This window comes from Molothrus aeneus, chromosome 9, assembly GCF_037042795.1.
Source record: "Molothrus aeneus isolate 106 chromosome 9, BPBGC_Maene_1.0, whole genome shotgun sequence".
In the NCBI taxonomy this organism is placed as follows: Eukaryota; Metazoa; Chordata; class Aves; order Passeriformes; family Icteridae; genus Molothrus; species Molothrus aeneus.
Window position 1 is genome coordinate 23,530,871 of NC_089654.1, and position 21,280 is coordinate 23,552,150.

At 41.2% G+C, this 21,280-nt stretch overlaps 1 protein-coding gene across 1 annotated transcript in view; it reads left to right on the top strand.

The window, feature by feature from the left end:
* The first annotated feature begins 61 nt into the window (after positions 1–61).
* Positions 62–21,280, top strand: part of RC3H1 (ring finger and CCCH-type domains 1) — a 74,060-nt gene continuing 52,841 nt past the window's right edge. The window contains exon 1 of the mRNA XM_066556211.1: positions 62–226. The gene's annotated coding sequence lies outside the window, so the exon portion shown is untranslated. The remainder of the gene's footprint in view (positions 227–21,280) is intronic.

Below are 21,280 nucleotides of genomic sequence, written 5' to 3' on the forward strand. Positions count from 1 at the left end.
GAAGGAAGGAGGGAGGGAGGTGGGCGGTGAGCGGTGAGCGGTGAGAGGAGCAGTCGACGCACAAGATGGCCGCTGCCGGAGTGGCAGCGGGGCGGCGGCGGGCGATGGCGGCGCTGCCCCGGGGCCCGCGTGTACTACTGGAGGAGCAGCAGCAGGGCGCTGTGGCAGCCCCGGTGTGCCGGAGCTGAGGGGGCCGGTGGGCGCTGCAGGAAGCCCGGCCCGCGTGGTGAGTGCGCTGCCTCCGCCGCGGGGTGCGGGGAACAATAGGGCGGGAGAGCTCTGCCCGCCTTGCCGAGAAAGGAGGCGGAGAGGCGGGCGCTGAGACGAGATGATCTCCAGAGGTGCTTTCTGCTTCTAACAATTCCGCGACTTTGTGCCTCGCCAGGCCTCAGGCTCCTGCCGGGCTCGATTTCCGAACGCCTCGGGCAGGCGGGGAGGGACCGCGGCTCGCTGTGCCCGATGGGGGGGAGGCGGAGAGCGACTGGGTCCGGCTGGGGGTGGGGAGAGGCGGCATCGCCTCAGGCTGCGGCGGCCGAGGGACAGGCGGCTTTTGTGTGCCCCCTCTGCCTGCTGTTGTTTTTTCCAGGGGCTCTGCCTGCCTCTGCGTGAGAAAACTCGTCCCCGTGTCGCGTTGAACAACAGAGACGGAGGGAAAATAATGACAGAGCCCTACCCGTCCCCGGGACACCTCTCCGCCCTGGGTTGTGGCTCTTTTGTCTGTCGTGCCTGAGGGAAGAGCGAGGTGGCCGCAGCTCTCCCTGTGCATGGGGACAAACGATGGTGAAACCGCACAGGATCTCCCTGACTTGCACTAGTTTTTCCACCCTGGCATTGTTTTGGCTGTTGGATTACACCCACAGAGTGGGTAGGGTTTCATGCCGGGGGTGCGGTGTTGGTGTAGCTGGGATTTAATTTGCTTTGATGGTTGAGAATGTCCTGGTGTCAGGTTTTGTCTTCAGAAGCCATTGTGAGGTCTGTCTTGTTTTAAAGCAGGGAACTGATGCAGGTTTTGGTTTTTCCCCCTAGGAACTGGGAATGTTTTGTTTACCTCTGCACGCCTTTTTGCCCGGAATGTATCTGTTATTTTTATACATTTTAGTCAAGTATGCGTGACAAATCATTTGTTCCTCCAGCCAAAGCTACGGTTTTCTGTGCTTTTTTGCCGTATTGAAAATGGCTGAAGTGGGGGAAAAAATTAAAAATTTGCAAAAATAGTTAACAGGTTCAAAGTAACCTGGATTTGCAGCTGAGCTGCTTTAATCATTGTAACTGGTGTAGCAGTGCTGTCATTTAATGACTCTGCTGGAAGATAAATGCAGCATTTATACTCTATTCACATTATTTGGTTATAGAATTGTGAGATAATACAGGAATACTCTGAGGCAGAAGTTAATGTATTCCTAAACTTATGTTTTCTTACTTCTTTCAGGCTTATGAGGATGTGGAGGTGGTTAATTTTGTCAGCTATAAATGTCTGTATTCCTGCATTTGAAGTCAATGAAGCTAATATGGGACTTCATGGCTGTATAAATAACCTGTGCTCAGTAGCAGTTGGTACATTATTGCCAGTTTCTAAGCTTCACCAGGAGCTCCGTGGCTTTCTTCAGCGCTTTAATACACAATGCTGATAATGAAATTATGGTTCCCACTAACATAAATAGAAGCAGACGTTATCAGGCACGTTTTCCTTTCCCAGTGATAGCTTATGGCTTTGCCTTCCTGTCCTAGAAAAGGGTCTGTCAAAGCAGACAGCCTGACAGGCTGCTTGGAGGGAAATTTAGAAAGGCAGGTACCATCAGAGCAGTCTGTTTTGACAACCAGAGACTTGAGTTTGTCAGTCACTTATGAGCAGCAGGAACCTTCATTGACATAAGTGGGAAGTAACTTGTATGGTTTCTGGTGTTTTGTTGTTCGTTTTTGTGAGGGTTTTTTTGTCAGCTTTGTATCCAAACTAGCTTAGTTTAAAGCTAAATATTTTAGAAATTTCTGATGGGATTGTTGTGTGCTGATAATTTAAAAAACTAATGTTCCAGTGAACAGATGAACATACAAATCTGGAAATTGCAGACATTTATAACACAGAGTTTAATTGAAGGGCATCTTGAGGCATGTATTATTATATAAAAGTGCTTATGCTAAAGCAGATGAAGTGAAATGAGCAGGAATGCTTTTGGAAACTTCTGAGGTGTTGCCAATGATTCACCAGCAATCTGGGTGGAGCCATTATCAATCTTGTTGAATCACAGAAGTTGAAATTCAGTGAGTGTATATTAAAATAATGCTTTAATTACTTTGTATGGGGTTCAGAAGCCTTGGGTGACACTGATGCTGGCTACCTTTCTTAGTGATGGCAAAAACTGATATGCCATTTAATTAAGGCCTCTGTCTCTTCACTAACCGGTGCTGTAAAAGGTTGTTTCATGCTACTTAGGAAATTGACCTTTGCCAGAGTGTAATATGTAGTGATATGAAGGATAATTACCTTTTATTTTTTAATCTGCACCAAGAATTACAGTTTATATGCTGGATGCCTGGGGGAAAAAGTTTCAGCCATTTGAAAGAACTTGTGGAGTCATAGCTTTCCAGTGGTATGATATGTAAAGCTGAATTAGAAGGAAAGAACTCATCTGCATGTAGGTTCCCAAACTTCCCAAGAATCTCAGAACAGTGATGCAGAAGCCACTATAAGGTATCTTTTAAGCAGGTGACCTTTATAAAACTTTTTTTTTTTTTGCAAAGCCTACTCATTATTTAAAATTCCTCTCCCACCATGGATTCATTGAGTCATTTTGCAGGTGAAAGTCTGTGTGGTTTTGTGATGGTTTTTCCCACACCCAGTAAATCAGGTGGTTGTTTGCTGGAGCATCCCAAGTAACATTGCAGGTGGGCCAGAAAAACAAATCTGACATGGCAGATAAAACATAGGGGAATTAGTAGTTTGAAGTTAATGTCTTGGACTGTACTAAGTAACAAGTGGGAAACCATTATCTACAATATCCTGCTATTGTGAAAGATTATTATATAAACACACTGCACCGACTGAAATTTCAGTGTGACCTTCAAGATTCCATGTAGGCTCTGTTACAGTAATGAAGTCTAGGGACTCTGCTAGCTGAGAAAGAAACCACAAATGTTTACTTACACTGTATTACTTTCCTTTCTGAGCACAGGTTCCACAGTGTGCCCAGAATTAGGTGCAGTTCCCCTCACTGAGTCTGACCACTTGTTTTGCTGAAGAAGTGCATGTCTTGATAATTACTTTTTGCATCAGTCTCATTTGCTTCATTACCAGTACAGTTAAAATTGGAATGGTATTAGATTTCCAAGGGGTAACTGATTTCCTAATGAGGTTTTTTATTTGTGGAAGTGGGTTAATGGGCAAGAAGGTGCAAAAGTCTTGATGGCTTATTATAAATAGATTTTTCTGATATAAAAATAATTTCTGGTTAGAGTGCTTGAGGAAATGGCTTTCCTGTTACTGCATGGTAGCAACATATTTGGTGCTATCAGCTGGAGAAGAAAGAGATTTTGGTAATAGAAATAGCAAGAATTGTAAATAATTTGCTGTAAATGTGTGTTGTCAGAGGCAGTACCAGTTGTGCACTGCTCTGTGTTAGAAGGTGTAGTGGGGTGTTCCACGCAGGTATGATGGGTGCCCTGGCCTCACATTGGGATTCCTTCCTAATGGAGTGAGAAGTGAGGCAGCTGCAGGGCGTCTAAGGGAAACTTGCAGTGGGCAGAGATGACTTCTCATGTGCATCAGGGCATATGTGCATATACAAAAGGGCTTGGACATCCTATGCAGCCTTTTACATGAAAACTTCTGCCCCACATGCTAGGTTAGGTTTTCTTCCCCCAGAAAAAATAAAAAGGTATTTCAGGAATCCTAAAAATCACATGGGGAACAAGATCTCTCTTTATCACTTGATTATACCAAGTAGGTAGAGGCCTATGTAAGCTACAATGTAAGCTACCTTGTTAGAATGAAGACATTTTTAGGAATGTGGACAAAAATCTTCGTATGAGAGAGATGTGAGGAAGAGAGGGGAGACAAGGCAAGAGGATTGTTTTGATACACAAAAGGATTCTTTTTTTCTTATTCTGCTACATAAGAAATGGAAGATATGCAGTTAAACTGAAAAGTAGTGGAAGTGTTGCTGGAGGAACAGATCTTTCACTTGCCTCACATGGATTGTGACAGAGTTGCCATGTAATTTGATACGAAGAACACAGAAGAGAGTGTTTGTGTCAGGGAACACTGTGGTGAGTCTGGAATTCAACATTACAGAAGCTGGAGAATTTATTGACAGTTATGCCTTCCAGCCATGGTCACTAAAACCACCATAAGGACATGTTGTTCTTGCCTCTGGCTGAATAGACCCCTCTCACTACAGATTGCTTGCAAAACCACTTTTTGAAGTATTAATTTTCAGTTACTAGTTTTCTGGTGTTGGTGGAGTGCATGTTATATATTGATCTGAGACAGGACTGCTTCAGCTACAAGACAACTGAAGGAACAAAGTGTTTGGTGTAGCTGAAATATGCTAGGCTGGGAAAATGAGATCTCGCAGGTGGTTCCTTATTTCTTTCAGTTTGTTTTTTTGTTTTAACATGGAAAGTCTGGTTGGTCTCATCTCTCTACTATTCCAGTTTAATAGGTGTTTTTAAAATTGTCTAATTAAATACTCTTTCAAAGCAGGCTGTTAAATAAAAATCTGGGCATTCCAAATGTAATTATTTTTCAGGATACTTCAGTATTCGTTAGATTCTGTCAGGATAAGCTTTGAAAGTTGAGGTATGGTTGCTTTTAAACCTGTTTGTTAACAAAATGCTGGTTGATCAGCTGATGGAGCAGGAATATTTCTAGCTTGGATCTAAAGGTCTTCTCAGCACTTTCTCCTGAACTCATTTTGAGCAATTACTTTAGTTCAGATAGTGAGCTAGTTGGAAGGGTTTTCACCTTCAACTTTGAACTTCTTGCTATCTACAAAGGTGACATCTGCTAGAGTGGCAGGAATCTCACCTCTTTGCTGTGCATTGGAGGTTTTTCAGAGACTTGCAACTGAATATTTTTGATAAATTGTGTCAGCCAGTGTTGGTCCCCATCTCAAAATTGGATGCTACCTTTAGGGCAAAAGGAGTCAGGTTCAGGGATGGTATTACAAAGGGAATGAATTGAAATCCATGCCACAGAGGATGGTCTTCATCACCTGCTTGTTAATAAACCAAGTTCTGTGGAGCACTCCCAGTGTTGGTAGCATTTAACTTTCTCCGTTACTCATAATGACTTGGCACTCTTCACTTGCTGTAGCAGTTGTGTTTGAATTAGTAACTTCTCCATGTCTTACTACAGTCACTGGGTAATATAAATGCCCTTGAAGAGGACTGAAACAAAACTCATACTGTTGACTTACTTTTCTTGGAAGTCACATTCTTTCAGCTTGTTCTCCTTCACCTCCATTCCTTTTGTTACCACTTCAGAATGGGAGTCCTTGAGGTGCTATTTGATGTTAGAACTGTACCAACAAATGGAACTGTTAGGATTTCATTATCCAGCTACTCACAGTACAGCAAGATAAAGTGTTTTGTCCTCTGGGTTTTTGGTTTTTTTTCAATTCTGTAAGATGTGAGAACTGAAGGAGAGACCTTGAAATTAATAGAAACCAAATTGTAAAGTAAACTGTAGAAAGTGAGTTTGATTAGCTGATGTGGCATTCCTGAATTGTGGCATGTTGCATAAACATTATTTTATGACCATTAATGATTCTGGCAGTTATGCAAGCCTAATGATAGTTAAATCTCACCTTTCTGATATAAGCTCTTCTCTGGGAGGCTTAGGAGAAAAAATTTCCCTGCCTTTATAAGTGAACATTATGCCAATGAAATCTTGAAAAATCTGCTTATGAGTCCAGTGAAGCAATCATCTCTGTTTGTGATGTGTCACAATTTAAAATTCCTATTTCATTGTACGAAAATCAAGCTTGGATTTTGTGCCACAGATTGAGGTGGTTTGAGGAGATAGGAAATAGCAACATACTGTCCTGCTTTACAATCTATGTATGGAAAATCTCAGCCTCAACCCTCTACAAATGAAAAATCCTCACAGCTATGTATGATGTTGCACATGTATTTCTTGAGCAATTGTTTGTTTACCATAGTGTCTGGGAAGTTGGTTCTAGATATGGCTGAGGGGCTTCATACCAAATCACCAGTCTCCTAATGTAAACAGAGCTAATTAATCACATTGGAAAAATCTAGAGAAACAGCTGTTTATCATCATACAGAAATTGTCACTAGCACCTGCACTGTTGTTCATTATTGTATGGGTAGACAAAATCCAGAAAGTTTTGGAAGCTGGAAAATGGCTTGCTCTTAATTAGCAGCTCTGAAGGACAGTAATTCTTGGACTTGCTTGCTTTGAGGAGATGTGGATTTTAGATCAAAAATAGATGACAACAGGGCAAAGTCTCATAAATTAGTAAAGCAATTGCAAAGGAAATATCACTTTCTGATGTACCTTTCCAGACTTGAAATAACTTTTCTCTAAGGAGTCTTTATCTCTTTGCTTGCTAAAATGCTGTTTTCTTTTCTTTTCTTTTTTTTTTTGTTTCTTTCATTTAACTTTGTTCCACTCTGAGCTGCTCATCAATTCAGCCAGCTAATGCAGGTAACAGAGATGGCTTTTTGCCTCTTAGTGTCATTGCTTTATAGTTCAGAGTTGCAGGATAGGTGGTTTGGATAATGGAGCAACCTATGGTACTCTCTGTTCTTAGAATTTACTGAGGACAGTTGAAACATCACTGCTTCCTCTGGAACTGATGAGAAGTTAGGGAATATTGTGACTTCCTTGTTGTTGTAAATTTGAAAGGAGACATGGAGAAAGATAAAAATAAGTTAGGCTGAACTGGCCTGATGAGATGGACTGGGTTAGTTAAGCCAAAGGCACTCAGGCTGTCCTTCCTGTTTTATGAGTCACTCTGCCATTTAATTGTGTTAGAAGGCCTCCTGTAGAATTAATTAAAAAGGAGGCCTTATTAGTGCTGCAAAAACCTATAGTCAATTTGAATGTTAGTCTTCCTTGTTTAAACCAGGCCTTATGGATAGAAGATTGACACTCTAACTTCTTTGTAAGTGAATCATAACAGTGGAAAGAAAATGTTATTCAGGGCAGTGAGAATTGCTTCAAGTTTGGTTGTTTGGAGTAGACCAGACTATTTAAAATGTAACTGTTTGTTGCCAGCTATTGTCAGATTCTACTGAAGAGATGTGAGCCAGCAGGATTGTCTTCTGGACTTGCTATCCTGTGTGTGGATTGTTAGTTTACTGTACTTGTGTGCTGTATTAAATCATGCTGGTGAATATACCTCCTTCATGCTACCTTTTAACGCTGCTTATCTGCTGTCTTGTAGTTTTTACAAAGCCATTTCTTGGTTTGAAGACATCTTACATTGATTCCATCTGGTTTTGTCTCCTGAACATTTTATTCCATTTTAAGGAAGTATTTGTGTTAAGAATCTTCAGGGACATGAATAATTTCAGTGCACAGAAAAGGTGCTCAAAGTAAGGCTTGGCTGTGTTTAGAAACCCTCTATACCATCCCATCTCTTTTTTTAGAAGAGGTTCCTTGTTGATAACAGTATGAGAGTGGAGGTATGTGGAATAACTTAGTTCTAACTCGTGCCAAAATGCATTGGCAAACTGAGCTTTTTGGTTTTCCCTTCAGTGATGCTGCTTAGCATTTTATTGGTGACCTGCCTGTAGGCATAAAGGTTCTGTTGGAGTGCAAGATGCTTTTAATTTTTATTAAAATAATAAAGTGAAAGGCTGTGCACAAAGCTCTCAAACACCTTAACCAGGAAGGAAAAAGGCACAGCCCAGTTGGTTGCAAATCAAAATAAATTCCCTTAAGTTATACTTGTACTAAATTTGCCCCTATTCTCTAGTTATCAGTAGACTTAAGTCTTATCTTCTCTCTGAGCAGTGTGATTTTTGCAGAATATACTCTTGGTGGGGGGAAACTTGGCAAATTTTCATCTGTCCGTAATGCATGATGTTCTTTCTCATTTCTGTAGCATTTGCAAAAAGGAAAAAATAAAAATAGGACTAATATGGTGGTATCAACACTGGCAAGTAGCTTTCAGGCTTTTTTTTTTTAACATTCATTCCATTACCAGGAGTATTGGAAATTCGTCAGTTAAGGCAGAATAACCTAAGTGTCAACGTCTGCACCGCAGTTCATAGAAATGCAACATTTCCTGCCTGATTTTCTGTAAATCTGAGGATTTACATGATTTCAGCAGAGACCTGTAGTAAGCTTTTCTGGTCTCCTTTCTCAGTGGAACTTTTCTGTCAAATGCTTCTAACAAAATAGCACTCAGGGGCGGGGTGGGGATGTCTGTGGGTGCGTTTCTGAGGAGAACTCTGTGCTCACAGCAGTTTTTATGTGAGTTTTTAGATTCACTAGACCAGTTGAGAACAGAACTTGAGCTCTGTCAAGTTGAAGCTAGGCCATGGTGTGGGTGATTTCAGGACATGCCAGGAGGGAAGGCTTCCACAGAAACCCTGGATATTGGCATTTGAGGGTGTGATGATGTGGCTGTCACATTAGGCACTACGGGAGAGGGGAAAGGGGTGTGGAGTCAGGATTACTCACCAGGTATTAAAACAGTCACAGGTATATTTTAACTAAAATCTCAATTGAAAAAAAAACAACCCAACCTTCTACAGTGTCTTCCTGTGAGTAATACAGGTATTCATTCACCTGATAAATAAAAATGGGGCTTGTCCTTCCCCAGGAGAGGACAGAAGGGGGAAGAAGCCCTTGCTTATTTACCAGTTTATATGACAGTAATTGGGAGTTTTAAGGACAGGGAAGTGAGTGACAGCAATCCTTTCCTTCAAGCACATCCAATAATTCATTAATGTAATTTCAGAAACTTGGTTTAGCATTTGAGAAGTGGGAATAGTCAGTGATGTTGATGTGACAAGCTGCTATGTGAGTTGTCATTACAGAATAAAAATGGACAGTAAGCCTATGGAAATCCAGTGACTCCAGTATGCTAATAAATACATTTAAATACTTTGTTCTTGTAAGGTTTTGCATGCTGAATAATTCCCAGTGCAGTTATGAGGGATACACTAGTGCTATTACAGCTGCCTCTGACTTACCCATTTTTAGAATTTTCTCTTTTGAATTGTTTGTCATTAGGTTTTAGCGTACTGTCATTGCTTTTATTCCAAAAACAGCAAGTGGCTGAATATAGGAATATGTGTAAAGGAACTGCAGGGGTGGGAAGAGAGTTTCAATGCCTAGTTTTCCTTTCCTATCCCTTACCATATATTTGGATATCTGCTGTTTAACCAGGCTTACACAACACAAGCCAGAGGAAATTTAAATTATCAAATCATGCAAATATTGGCTGTACATGGCTGGCTTGTCATTTGTCATGGCTTGGACTGCAGCAACAGTGGTGCAATGGGCAGCTGAGTTCTCTTTTTAAGTCTCTTAAAAACAGGGAATTCGAAACATGGAAGGATCTTTCTGGGTAGTTCATGTGAACCATAACTGTAAAACACTGATCAGGTGTACTCTGTACTCTCAAGGTGCTGGACAAGGTATCACTGTAGTCAGGGTGTGTAAAGGCCCAATCACTTGTGGTCTCACGGCAGTCTGGGACAATGCCTGTTAAAATCCCATGGTGAGCTGTCACTACTTCAAGGAGATGGTTAATGGAAGTTAAACTACCCAAATGAACTACAGAGTTGCTTGATTTTGCAGCTACTGTTATTTTCTTTCTGAGCATATTTCAGTCTTAAGATATTAGACTAGATAAGCCTTATCTAGTCCAGTATCTTAGTTTTCCTTGAGTGAAGTCTAAATTTCTGTGAATCAAGTTCATTAGTGCAAGTTTACCCTTTGCTTTTAAAAAGTTAAGCTGGTTCAGCATGCTGTGGAGATCTGTGTACTTTTTAGTAAGGCAACTCTGGCAGTAGTTTGTGAGATTGTTTGTGAAATTGTATCCCATGTATTTTTTATTTTACATCCTTCTGGTTGCTGGTACTGCAATAATATAGTTGTAATATGTTTTTAGAGATGAATATATCTTTGAAGACTGGGAATGAGAAAAATTCTTTGTGGACTGCTCCATTTAGAATAAGTCTCATGCAAAGTAAGTAGTAACTAAGAGGACTTTCTTCTAAAAGACAGCATTCCCTGTTTGGAGGAGAACTGCTTTTACAAGTCATAAGCAGCAAAATTTATCAAGTTGGCACTGGATTTTTAATAGATTACTCCCAGGATTATTGCATTTTGCCTTCTTGATTGAAGGATTTTCAAGTTAGGTAACTTTAAACTTCTATAATTATAACTAGGGTTATAATTCAAAACCTCTTAAGAGGATATAGGATATTCTTTTTCCCAGTTGAATTCAGGCTCCTGCAAAAAATAAATAAACCTCTTATCCATTACTGATGGGAAGATCATTGAGATATTGAGTTTTTTTCTTACACATGAATATCTTATGTTGTTTGCTCTATTAAAAAATGTAAGGCAACAGCTTTCATTTTTGTGGTTAAGCCTGAAATGTTTGTTAGTGGTTTAAGAGTAGGTGTTTAATGGAAACCCTGAGAATTGAGCCTTTTGTTACCACTCACTAAAACGGTGGGTAATTTTGTCATGGGTTTGACACTGGCTAGAAGCCAGGTGCCCACAAAAAAAAAACCACCCAAAAAAACTATTCACTTTTTCTCCTCTCTATAGTTGAGCAGAAGAGGGGGAAAGAACAACTAAAAGGCTCATGGGGTGAGATAAGGATTAGGAGAAAACACGCTAAGGGCAAAACAGGCTCAAAAATTAAAAGGTATAAAGAAAAATTTATTAATGGAATTAAAAGGATAATGAGAAGTAAAAGAAACCTTTAGAACACCTTCACCCCCGCAGCTCTTCTTTTCCCATCATTGACAGTGCAAGGAGACAAAACATGGAGTTTATAGTCAGTTTGTCACTTCTAAAAATCTTTTCTTTAGTTTGTTTAGGGAAAGGACTCTCTTCTGTTTCGCTGGGGGGTCCTTCCCACGGGAGACCGTTCTCTGTGAACTTTTCAAACGTGGTTCTGATTTTCACGAGTGGCAGTCCTGCCCAATGTGCTGCAATGTGAGTCCCTCCCATGGGCAAAGCAGTCTTCCCACAACTGTTTTTCATGGGCCATTTAGTTTGTGGGATGTAGTTGATGTTAAGGGTTAGCTGTTCTAGTGGAAAAGCAAGGCTCCTCTTCCTCTGTCTCTGGAAGCCAGGGTTCTCTCTGTCCCTGTTCAAGTTTCTCTTAGATTACAACTTGTCAGCATCCACACACTCTGGTGTGAGCGCCTGTTTTTTCCACGGACTGTGGGTCAATTCTGCATCTTCCCCATGCACTTCATGAATTACAGGGAAACTGTGGTGTTATAGTCCTCACCATGGCTTGCAGAAGAATCTGAGCTCCCATGCCTGGAGCACCTCCTCCTCCACCTCCCTCCTTTTCACCAACATTAGTATCGCCATTTGTTCTCCTCACACGCCTTCACCTTCTCCTTTTTCTGACTCTGAAGAGAGTTGGTGTCCGTAGGTTCCTTTGTTATCAAGTTCTATCAACTGTAAAGTTTTTATAGAGTTCCCCAGCGCTCAAAGGTTGATTCTGTCCAGGGAGTGCATCGGGAATTGCTCGCCATGGTCATGTGGTCCCTGCCAGCACCGGCCACTGGCTCCACTCAGCACCTCTCCTCATCCAGGGCACTGAAAAAGAGCTGCTGCCGCCTCTTCTGCCCTTCTGCCCACACGCAGCATGGCTAAAAGCAGCTAAGCAAGTCAAGTTCATTGTGATCCAAGCCAAAATGGCAGCGGTCCTGGCTGAGCGGCTGCTCCCGCCGCTGGCCCCAGGCACATGGGTTCGGCTGCGTGGCTGCTCGTGGTGCCAGGATGGTCCCCCCAGCAGCATGGCCCCAGTGGCCATGCTGGGAAGGGGCCCAGTGGCCCCTCTCACTACCCCTCTGAGAGGCAGAAGAGGAATTGAGTTCCCTTTTTTCTTTTTGACTGCGTTGTCACAGAGGCGTTGCTAACTTCTCTCATTGGACAGCCAATATGTCCATCGTTGGAGCCTTTAGGGATTGGCTCTGCTGGACATGGTAGAAATTTCGAGGAGCTTCTATTTCAGAAGCAACCTCTGTGGCTTCCTCCACCCCCACTAAAAGCCAGATTGTGTTAAACTAACACAACTTTTAATAATGTCGTCAAGCTGCAAAGAAAAGATTCTATTTTTATAAATCTAGAAGGTGAGACTGACACAAAGGCTGCAAAATATTTAAGGATGGGATTTTTTTCATGTAATTGAAGGTTGCCTGAAAAGTCTAATTCCAAAGGAGTACTTTGCCCCAGGCTATTTTTGGCCGCTGGAACTGCTTTTTTTAGCAGTGCTACAAATTGAATCACCGGCTGCCAGTATCGTTTAAAGCAATTGAGGCTCAATTACATTCTGAGTCAGACCTACCTGAATTAACCTGCTTTTCAGCAACAGTTGTGTGACCTCTCCTGCTGCCACTTAAAGACTTTAAGCTCTGTGTGAATGGTAATTTAACACTGCCTAAAAGTCTTGAGCAGGCTTGTCAGTGCTGAATAGTTTTGGGATTTTTACATCAAATCTGTTAGAGATGTGGAGAAAATCTTGTATAGTGTGTTGACTAGCTAATTTTTTATTTATGCAATTGTTAACAAGAGAGCTGAAATTCTCCAGGCTCGGTGCCATTTCTGCCACAGCTGCCTCTTGACCCTGGATGACTCCAGAGCTGCAGTGTAGATTAGGTTGTGTTATTAAAACACAATTGCAGTCTCTGTCATGAAAACAGGTAGAATAAGATAACGAACATGAGTTTCACAGATGAGTAATATTCCTGCTATTTTCGCAAGTGAAGCTATTACAGGACTCAACAAAGAAGTATTTCTGGTTTTGTTTGGGCCCTGTGAGCTATTTTTGTATCAACTATTGTAGCATTTACAATGGCTTCCTTATTTGCAGCTAGGTTCTAGGGGCAATAAGGTGATGTGAGTTATGGACTGCTAGAGCATTCTCTGGACAGTCCTTCACTAGGTGCTGTAACTGCAATGAGCTGAAAGGATGGCTTTGACTGTATTTGCACGACTTGCACCATTAAGCATTGCTTAAATCTAGCACTGTTTTTGAAATTAGGTAATTTTGGTGTGGATTTAGTATAAAGTAACAATTCCACAAATTATTGCTCATATTCCTTATTCCATTTCACCTACTCTCATCATTCCAACCTGTTAGTGTAGCCTTATTGTTAGGACTGCTAAATTACATTTAGGTAGCTAGTTAAAATTTAGGCAATACTTTCAAGATGGCTTCCATTAATGAAGAAATACATAAAAAGTTGCCCTGGTTGTGCCCAAATAAGCTGCTTATGAAACTACACCTAAGAACTTGACAAGTCTACTGATGTGAAAAGTGTCTGCCTTGAAGTTCCTTCTTCTGTGCTTCCCACATTTTTTTCCCTTGTTTCCAGGTCTTCTTAACCATTTTAACAGCTTTGGAACATCTTTTGGAACCTTTGAGGAGTGAATATGAGGAGAAAGAAAATTTGATTTGGATAGGCTTAGGTCCATAGCAGAGATGAAGCATGAGCATGGAGAGTACTTTCTGTCAAGTAGCTTAGGCCCTGCTCTAAGCCTAAGAGCAGTCTGAAAATGCCCTGGAAATGCTAAATAGGTAAAGTTTCAGTATCTCTCTACCTTGGTTGTAGAATGCAAATATGAGTCTGGACGCTGGGTCTTCACAAGGCTAAGGTGAGTAACACATATTAGTTTTTTCAGAGAGATTACATTCTCTTGCTGCTGTGCTAAATCTCATTGGAAGTATCATGCTTGTAGGTAGTGGCTGTGATTTGCTCTTTGTTCCCAGCTTGGGTATTTTCAGAGAATCAGAGTTGATCAGGGTGGAAGGGATCACAGTGGGCCATTGGGTCCCCTCTCTCTGCTCAAGCAGGGTCATTCCAGAGCACATGGCACAGGATTGTGTCCTGACAGGTCTGGAATATCTCCAAGTGAGAGACTCCACAGCCTCTCTGGTCTCTGTTCCAGTGCTCAGTCACTGCACAGGAAAGAAGTTCTTGGTCATGGTGGAACTTCTTGGGCATCCATTTCTGCCCATGGTCCCTTGTCCCATTGCTGGGCCCCAGGGAGCAGAGCCTGGTCCTTGCTCTGAGCCCTCCCTGCAGGCAGGGACACAGGGGGATGAGGGCCCCTCTCACTGGGTCTGCTCTGGAGGCTGAACAGCCACAGGTCCCTTGAGAGAGCTGCTCCACGCCCTTCCTCATCTCCTCAGCCTCCTCTGGCCCTGCTCCAGGTCTCTCCTGCTCTGAGGAGCCCAGACCTGGACACAGCAGGGGTAGTATCAGCCCTGGGAGAGCTGGCAATGCTCTTCCTATTGCATCCCAGAATACCATTGGCCTTCTTGGCCACAAGGGCACTCATTTAATTAATGTTTAACAATTCTCTTAGCAGCTAGACTTGACTGATCTGGGAGAGAAAGGAGGAAAACCTGGATTATCTTCTCTTAGCAACTCCTCAGGCTGCCTGCCTCAAGTTTTTGTGAAACTGCTGTGTTGTGGTGGGCACAAAAGTGTTTTGCCATGCACATTGTTTGTAAATGGGCATCTTTTCTCTGAAACTGATGGTGCCATACCCTTTCATCATAATGCAGAAATGATATCACATGCTGGACTGAACAGGTGCATGAAGTAAAGGATCTGATTTATTGAAGCTGATATAGTTCAATAATTCTGTATCAAAATCTTTGAGAGAACAGTGTAATGGATAGAAATACAATAAGGCTCAGAGGGTGAAAAAATATTCGTTGTCTCTCTGAAGTCCCACTATGATAAAATCTATGTGCCACAAAAACGAGGTGCTCCATTGCCTTTGGAAATAACCTCACAGTAGTCTAGATGGCTTTGTATGTAACACAGAAAAAATATCCCACCTTGTGATGATGTTTAAAATGAACTGTACATTAAACAGGCAGGCAAGCAACTACATTGGTAGTTTTGTTAAAAAATTCATTCGTTTTCACTGCTCTTGACTTTCTGCTGTTATTAAAAGGTTTTTTTAATGTTTAAATGCAGTCTTCCAAAATAAATTGGTTTGAAGGTAAATAGAATAACTGAAGCTTTATTAGAGAGTAGTTATGTAAACAGCAGTTATTATATGTTATTAACATGAATTTATTTGACATCTATTTTTACAATAAGGGTGACATCTACTAAGTTACAAGAAAAGCCACCTCCCAATCAGAGAAATGAGAAGCAAGAAAAAAAACACTATAAAGAAATCCTGAGACTTAATTTTTCAGGTGGACACTGAGAATGTTTGCTTAATACCTGTGGAGTTCTTCATAAAATGAGATTTTACATTTCCATTTTACATTTTCAATACCAATGAAATAGAAGCCTTTTATGGCCTATGCTGGGCAGTAGCATTTCTATTCACTTAACACTGCTCCTACAGTATACTTCAGCATTTCCTTACTATTGCACCTGGAATTTTTGTCATATATAAGGTCTGGTTTTTTTAAGTCTGTCAGTTTTTGAAAACAAATAAATAGGATAGTAACAAGTGTAATGCCAGCACTTGGACATAAGGGGAAGGAGGTGGGGAGGAAGTTCAGACTATTGCTTGATTCTTGCCTTGTAAGTGTATAAAATAAAAATTTTCAGTAATATTTTCACATTTCACTACAAAAAAAAAGAAAAATATCTGGATTTTTTTCCTTTTGGAGACAATATTCTTATATAAGTTTGCTGCGGTGCAGGGTGTGGGGGATAATTATTAAAGGTTGTATTATAGGTTAGAGGGCTTTTGGAACAGTTTGTGACCAGTATCTCCAGCCAGACTATAAGTCTGCCTTTGTCTCATTGTTTGACATTGCAGTTGTAATGTCACTGTAGCTGTAGTGTCACTGACATCCAAGCAGAACTAGAGCTGCTGAATTAAGTGGGGGAAAAGCTGTTTCTGAGCGGGTGGCAAGCAGAACTTTGTACCTTTTTGTTAGATTGCTTTCTTTTATGCTTTCTTTTTCATTGAGTTGTTCTGGGTCTTCTCAATGATTCATGACTAAGGAAGCATAAAGGCATTGTAGTGACACCAAGATCTTCCCCTCTCCTTTCCTCAACTTCTCATTTTCATCTACCAGATGCCTGTAGTAGTAATTGTCAGGTTACTGTAGATTGTTCTTGCATGGAAAAGAACAGTGCTGGTCTTGGTGATCCAGAACACCACTCACTTCAGTTGCTTTCTCCTCCTCAAGTCCACTACTTGGGGCTATTTTAGACAAGCTCTTTGTGTGGCTGATTTGTTGCCTTGTTTTAGTTAAAATGAGGTGTTGGTTGTGTAATTGCTGTCCACCCACATTTCTGCCTACCTGTGTTTATTAATAAAGATCTATTTAAAACTTCAGCTTGGACAACTATGCAACCAGTCCAGCTGGAATATCTTAAGAAGGAATGGGAAAGAAAGACTAGTGACTTCTCTAGCTGACACTGAGAGGTAATATCTGTCTGTACCCTTGAATCTGAAGACTTCTACAAGCTTGTCCTCTTTATCTTTGTCATGGCTTTTTAAAATATTTGTCTTCTCTGGGAAAAGCAAATTATTAGCTTGCCTACTTGGCAGCAGGGTTGAGAGCTCTTGAGGATTTGACCTGTTGAACCCAAGTCCCTGTCCTGAAAACTATTGTGGACTTTTGAAGTGCCTTCTGCCTTTCTTCTATTAATCTGTTTGGTTTTTCTTTGATTTTTTAAATATTGGTTTAATCATTGTGTTACTGTTAGAGTTTTCATTGACAAATGCAAAAACTCATAATTTGAAGTGAAAGAAACATGTTGTAGAGCTGCTGTCTGATATTAACTCCCTAGACTTTATCATCTCTTGGTAGAAAAAGGTTTCTAGGTGGTAGATCATAAAACCATTTTGCTATTTAGATACATGGAGATATATATATATATATATATAGATATATATATATATATATATATCACAGAGTCACAGAGGTATAACACACACACATATATGTGTGTGTGTGTTATTTCCTTTTTTTAAATAAGCTGTAAGGGATGTATAATATCAACCAGAAATTATGAAGCTGGTTCTGTATATCTTCCCTGAAAATTTATGATTTTATTCACATGTAGGTTTTATGTTTTGGAGGGCATGAGCAAGAACACTTAAATTTTGTCTACACATGTTGTCTTTTAATGTTCATGACCCTAATGGTGGTTGGGTGAGAATAGGGGTCAAGAAAATGATATATCAGGTTTCATTCCATGTTTTTCCTGTTAAACACCATATAAATAACTTCATTCAACAGTTTTTTCTGTAGGAAGACATGAGGTCTTGCCTCACAGGATGTTGGGAAGCTTAAATCATTGTAAATTGCTTTCAGAGCTTCTGTTGGGGAGGTACTATGGTAGAGTTGTGATGTTGATGGTTTGGTTTTCTTGTTTTCCTTGTGTCATTACTAGGCAGGAAGCTTCAGATAAGGAATAACATCTTGTCCTTAACTGGCCCCATTTTCCTAAGGTACTTCACTGACTCTACCAAGTAAGAGATTTTTGCCTGAAATGACATAAATTTCTCCCTTTGTTTTCGCAGTCAAAAATTACTGAGGAGAAGAGAAAGGAGCTCTTGAATCTGCTCTAACTGAGCTTCGGTTACTTAGGGACACGGTTTTGACGATGTTCATGATTTTATCTTTGCTTGTTTTTTTAAGAGCTGTATTACCCAGCTGCTAAAGGCAGCTAAGGTTTTGAAGGAAGGGCTGCAATATGCATTACGTACAGAGTGCAGGTTGTGGTTGGGTGGGGATTTCTTAGCTGGGCTCTGTGCTGTGGGCAGTGCTGGGTGGTGCTGGCAGCGCGCATGCGTGGAGCAGGAATGAGGAAGTCGGGCCCTTGCTGCCAGCAGAGTTTACTGGGGAGCTCGAGAGAGCAAACAGGAAAGGGAAAAAACCCCTGAATCTGTCGTATAAACTCTTCTGGCCTTATGGTATGTGTTGTTCATGGAGCTTCCCAGGCACAGGTAAGAAGCTTTTTTCTTCTGCCTTCTCTTCTCTGGTCAGGACTTTCCCTCTCTCTTGAAAATTTCTCAGAGGTTTTTCTGTGGAACTGGATATGGAAAACATAGCTAATGTAATTTACCCTTTTCTGTGAACTTTGAAGTTGGCAGTACAGGGTGCTTGTAAAAAAAACACATTACTTTTAGCTGGTCAGGGCTTCCCACAGGTTGTCAGGTTAGTGTTTCCCTAAAATGATATTCAGGACTTGTTAAAGTATTTCCTCAGGGAAAAGAAGAAAGCTACTAAAGTGCCTTTAGAAATACTGTTTTTTACAATGAGCACAATGGAGTAGAAAACAAAAAGGTTCTGTGAAACACCACAGAAATTTGTCTGTTTGGCACTAGACAGGAATGGAGGAGGTTCAGCTGCTGGCTAGAATTGTACTATGGGTATCTGGTAGTCCTTATGAGTTGGGAATTGCTTTACTGTTGTCTGTTAATTTAAATTATTGATTTATTTTTAATTTCCAAGTATCAGAGGTTTCAGAGGTTTTGAAGTAGTTAATGTACCACAGGACCAGTCTCACAGAAGAGAGAAGTGGTTACTTTTTCTCAGAAAAGTTTCTTTTTCTCAGAAAAGTGTAAGTTATTATCAAGGAGTAAGAGTCTTTAAAAGAATTAATGCAATGGTGTTTTCTTTATTAGAATAAATAATGATTACTCAAGAGTTGTATCTGCATGAGCAGTTCAGTTGGCAAGCCTGAGTTTGTTTTGGCTCTGAGGAGCTGCTGTAGTGTTAAGCTTAGCACTAAATAGGCTTTACTTGTGTTCACTGGTAACTGCGACAGGAAGCTCGGCTTGGTTTAGCCAGGAGTAATAGTCAGCCAAAATGAACCAGCTTCAGCTTAACTGAATTCTGGTTTAGGTGATGAGGCTGTTTGGGTAATGAAATGCTGTGGGAATACATAAAACTCAGGAGGGAGTAATGCTCTGAAGAGCTCTATTTTCTGAATTGGCAGGAGCTGAGCTGAGGGTGCCCCTTAGGTATGCTGAGTCATCTGCTTAAACTGTGCCATGACTTAGTGGGGACTGCTCTGGGACAGAGCAGAGCCAGCTCAGTAGTGATGAAACAGCATGTGATGTGTCCATGCAAGAGCCTGCTGCCTCCAAATAACATGTTTGTGAGAGAACTTGGGGTGTACTTGGACCTGCACCAAAGGGCTCCCTCAGAGTGCACTTAATTCAAACTGAAAGCAGAGGAGTTTTCCTGTGTGTCACTGTGGGTGGAACTTGATGCCAGTGCATGTTGGTACAGACTGTTCTGCGCTTTACAAACGTCTTTTTGTCCAGAGTTGAATCTGCAGAGGACATGTGGTTGCCACAGACATAGCACAGCTTGGACATGGGGCTATGTCAGCCTCTGCATTGTCCAGCAGAGTGAGGATGGAGTGGTTGTTCCAGGGGTTTATGGAATAATCAGGTCTTTCTCTAAAGCACTGGCAGGCTCCCAGAGGAGACAGGTCACCGATCTGATTACAGTCTGACATTTCCAGGCTGGGTTGAAGGATGGAATTTCAAGTATTTTTGGGGGGCTGGGAGGCCCAGAAGAGAGGAGAATTTTTTCCAGGTGGTTCTAGATGTAGGTAAAACAGCTTATGCAGGGGTAAACAGGAGGATGAGACTTGCATACAGGTACTTTATATTTTCAAACTCAGAAATAACAAAATCAGTCTGTCTCTGGTTTCAGTGTAGGATTCAAGGTCTGTCTTGGGGCATCTTCATTCTTAATTACACCTTTTTGTCTTCCAGTCTATGTGCTGTGGATGTGTCTTTTTAGTTTTTTGCTTTCTTGGGTTTGACATATCTATTTTCTTTAGCCATGCACAAAGATATGTGTATGAATATATCTTTTACAGTGTTAGAAGCTGTTGAGTGTGAAACAGTAAATTGAGCGTAGGTTAAAAATTTAATGTTATGGGTAGGTGGGCTGTTTAAATAGTTGTCTTTTGTATTTTTTTGCATTCTTTATGATTTGCTGACCTCTGGTATTATGCTGAAGATAATTTTTTTTTTAAGCATTATACTATAAAAATGAATATACTTTTCCTGCTGTACATGTTCAAAGTGTTCTCTTTCTGTAATGATGATGGTTCCAATAGCAGACAGTGGTAGTGAAACTGTCTTATTTCCACTGTTTTATTGCCATTTGTAATGTCTCCTGTTCAAAATAGCACTTTGAAGTTAGAGACAGTTTTTTCCAGTTATTTCTAGGGTCATAGTGAGTCACAATCCTTGATACAAGGCACAGTATCCTCAGCAGCTTCACGTGCCTGGAAGAGATTTACATTGTATCTCAGAGCTTGGCTCTGCTCCCTCTGCGAGGGTTGATCTGGGGGAAACAGGACCATGCCTGTGGAACCCTGTGCCACCAGCTGTACTTGGTTTGGTGCCTCTGCCTTGTGAATCCTCAGTCCCTGGGATGCCATTGCTGTCTTGTGTGGGATCAGAGCAATTTCCACAGGTTTGTGCTGATCTGCTGTGGAGGTTCCTCAGAAGCACAGGGCTCATTGTTCCAACTGCTGTTCTTTCCTGTGGGGAGAAGGTTGGCTGCATCACACCAGTCAGCCATCTGTTGCAGCAGCTAGACTGTGCTGAAATAGATGACTTTCTGAAGTTTCTCACAGCTCTATGTGCTATTGTCAGTGGCCTTCTTGTGGCATTTAGGCACCAGGACACAAGCTCAGACACTGTAGAGTCTCTCAGAGCTGTGCTTATGTATAAGCTTTGCTTCCCTTGTTCCCCAGCCTTTGGAGACCTGTCTTGGCACAGGATCATGGATTCCACTAATTAGTTCCTTCATCTCCAGACTCCCCAAACTTCTCTTTCAACTGTTGAATTTGTAAATAAATATGACCTATTTCATTATGCCAGAGGTACAAGTAGCAACAACATGGCTCTGTTTACTGGGGTTTTTTAATTAGTTAACTAACATTCAAGTTGCATTCAACTCCTTTCCTCCCGTTCACAGCTTGGGATAGTGGTGTGTCCATGCTCACATCTGATGGTACAGCTCCATGTTAGCTTCTGGTTTTAAGTCTCCTCAGTTAATAGAAAACTTCTTTTCCTGAATGCTTGGCTAATAATTTGTTTTAAGTAGACTGCTCAGTTTGTTTCTGAATTGCAGAG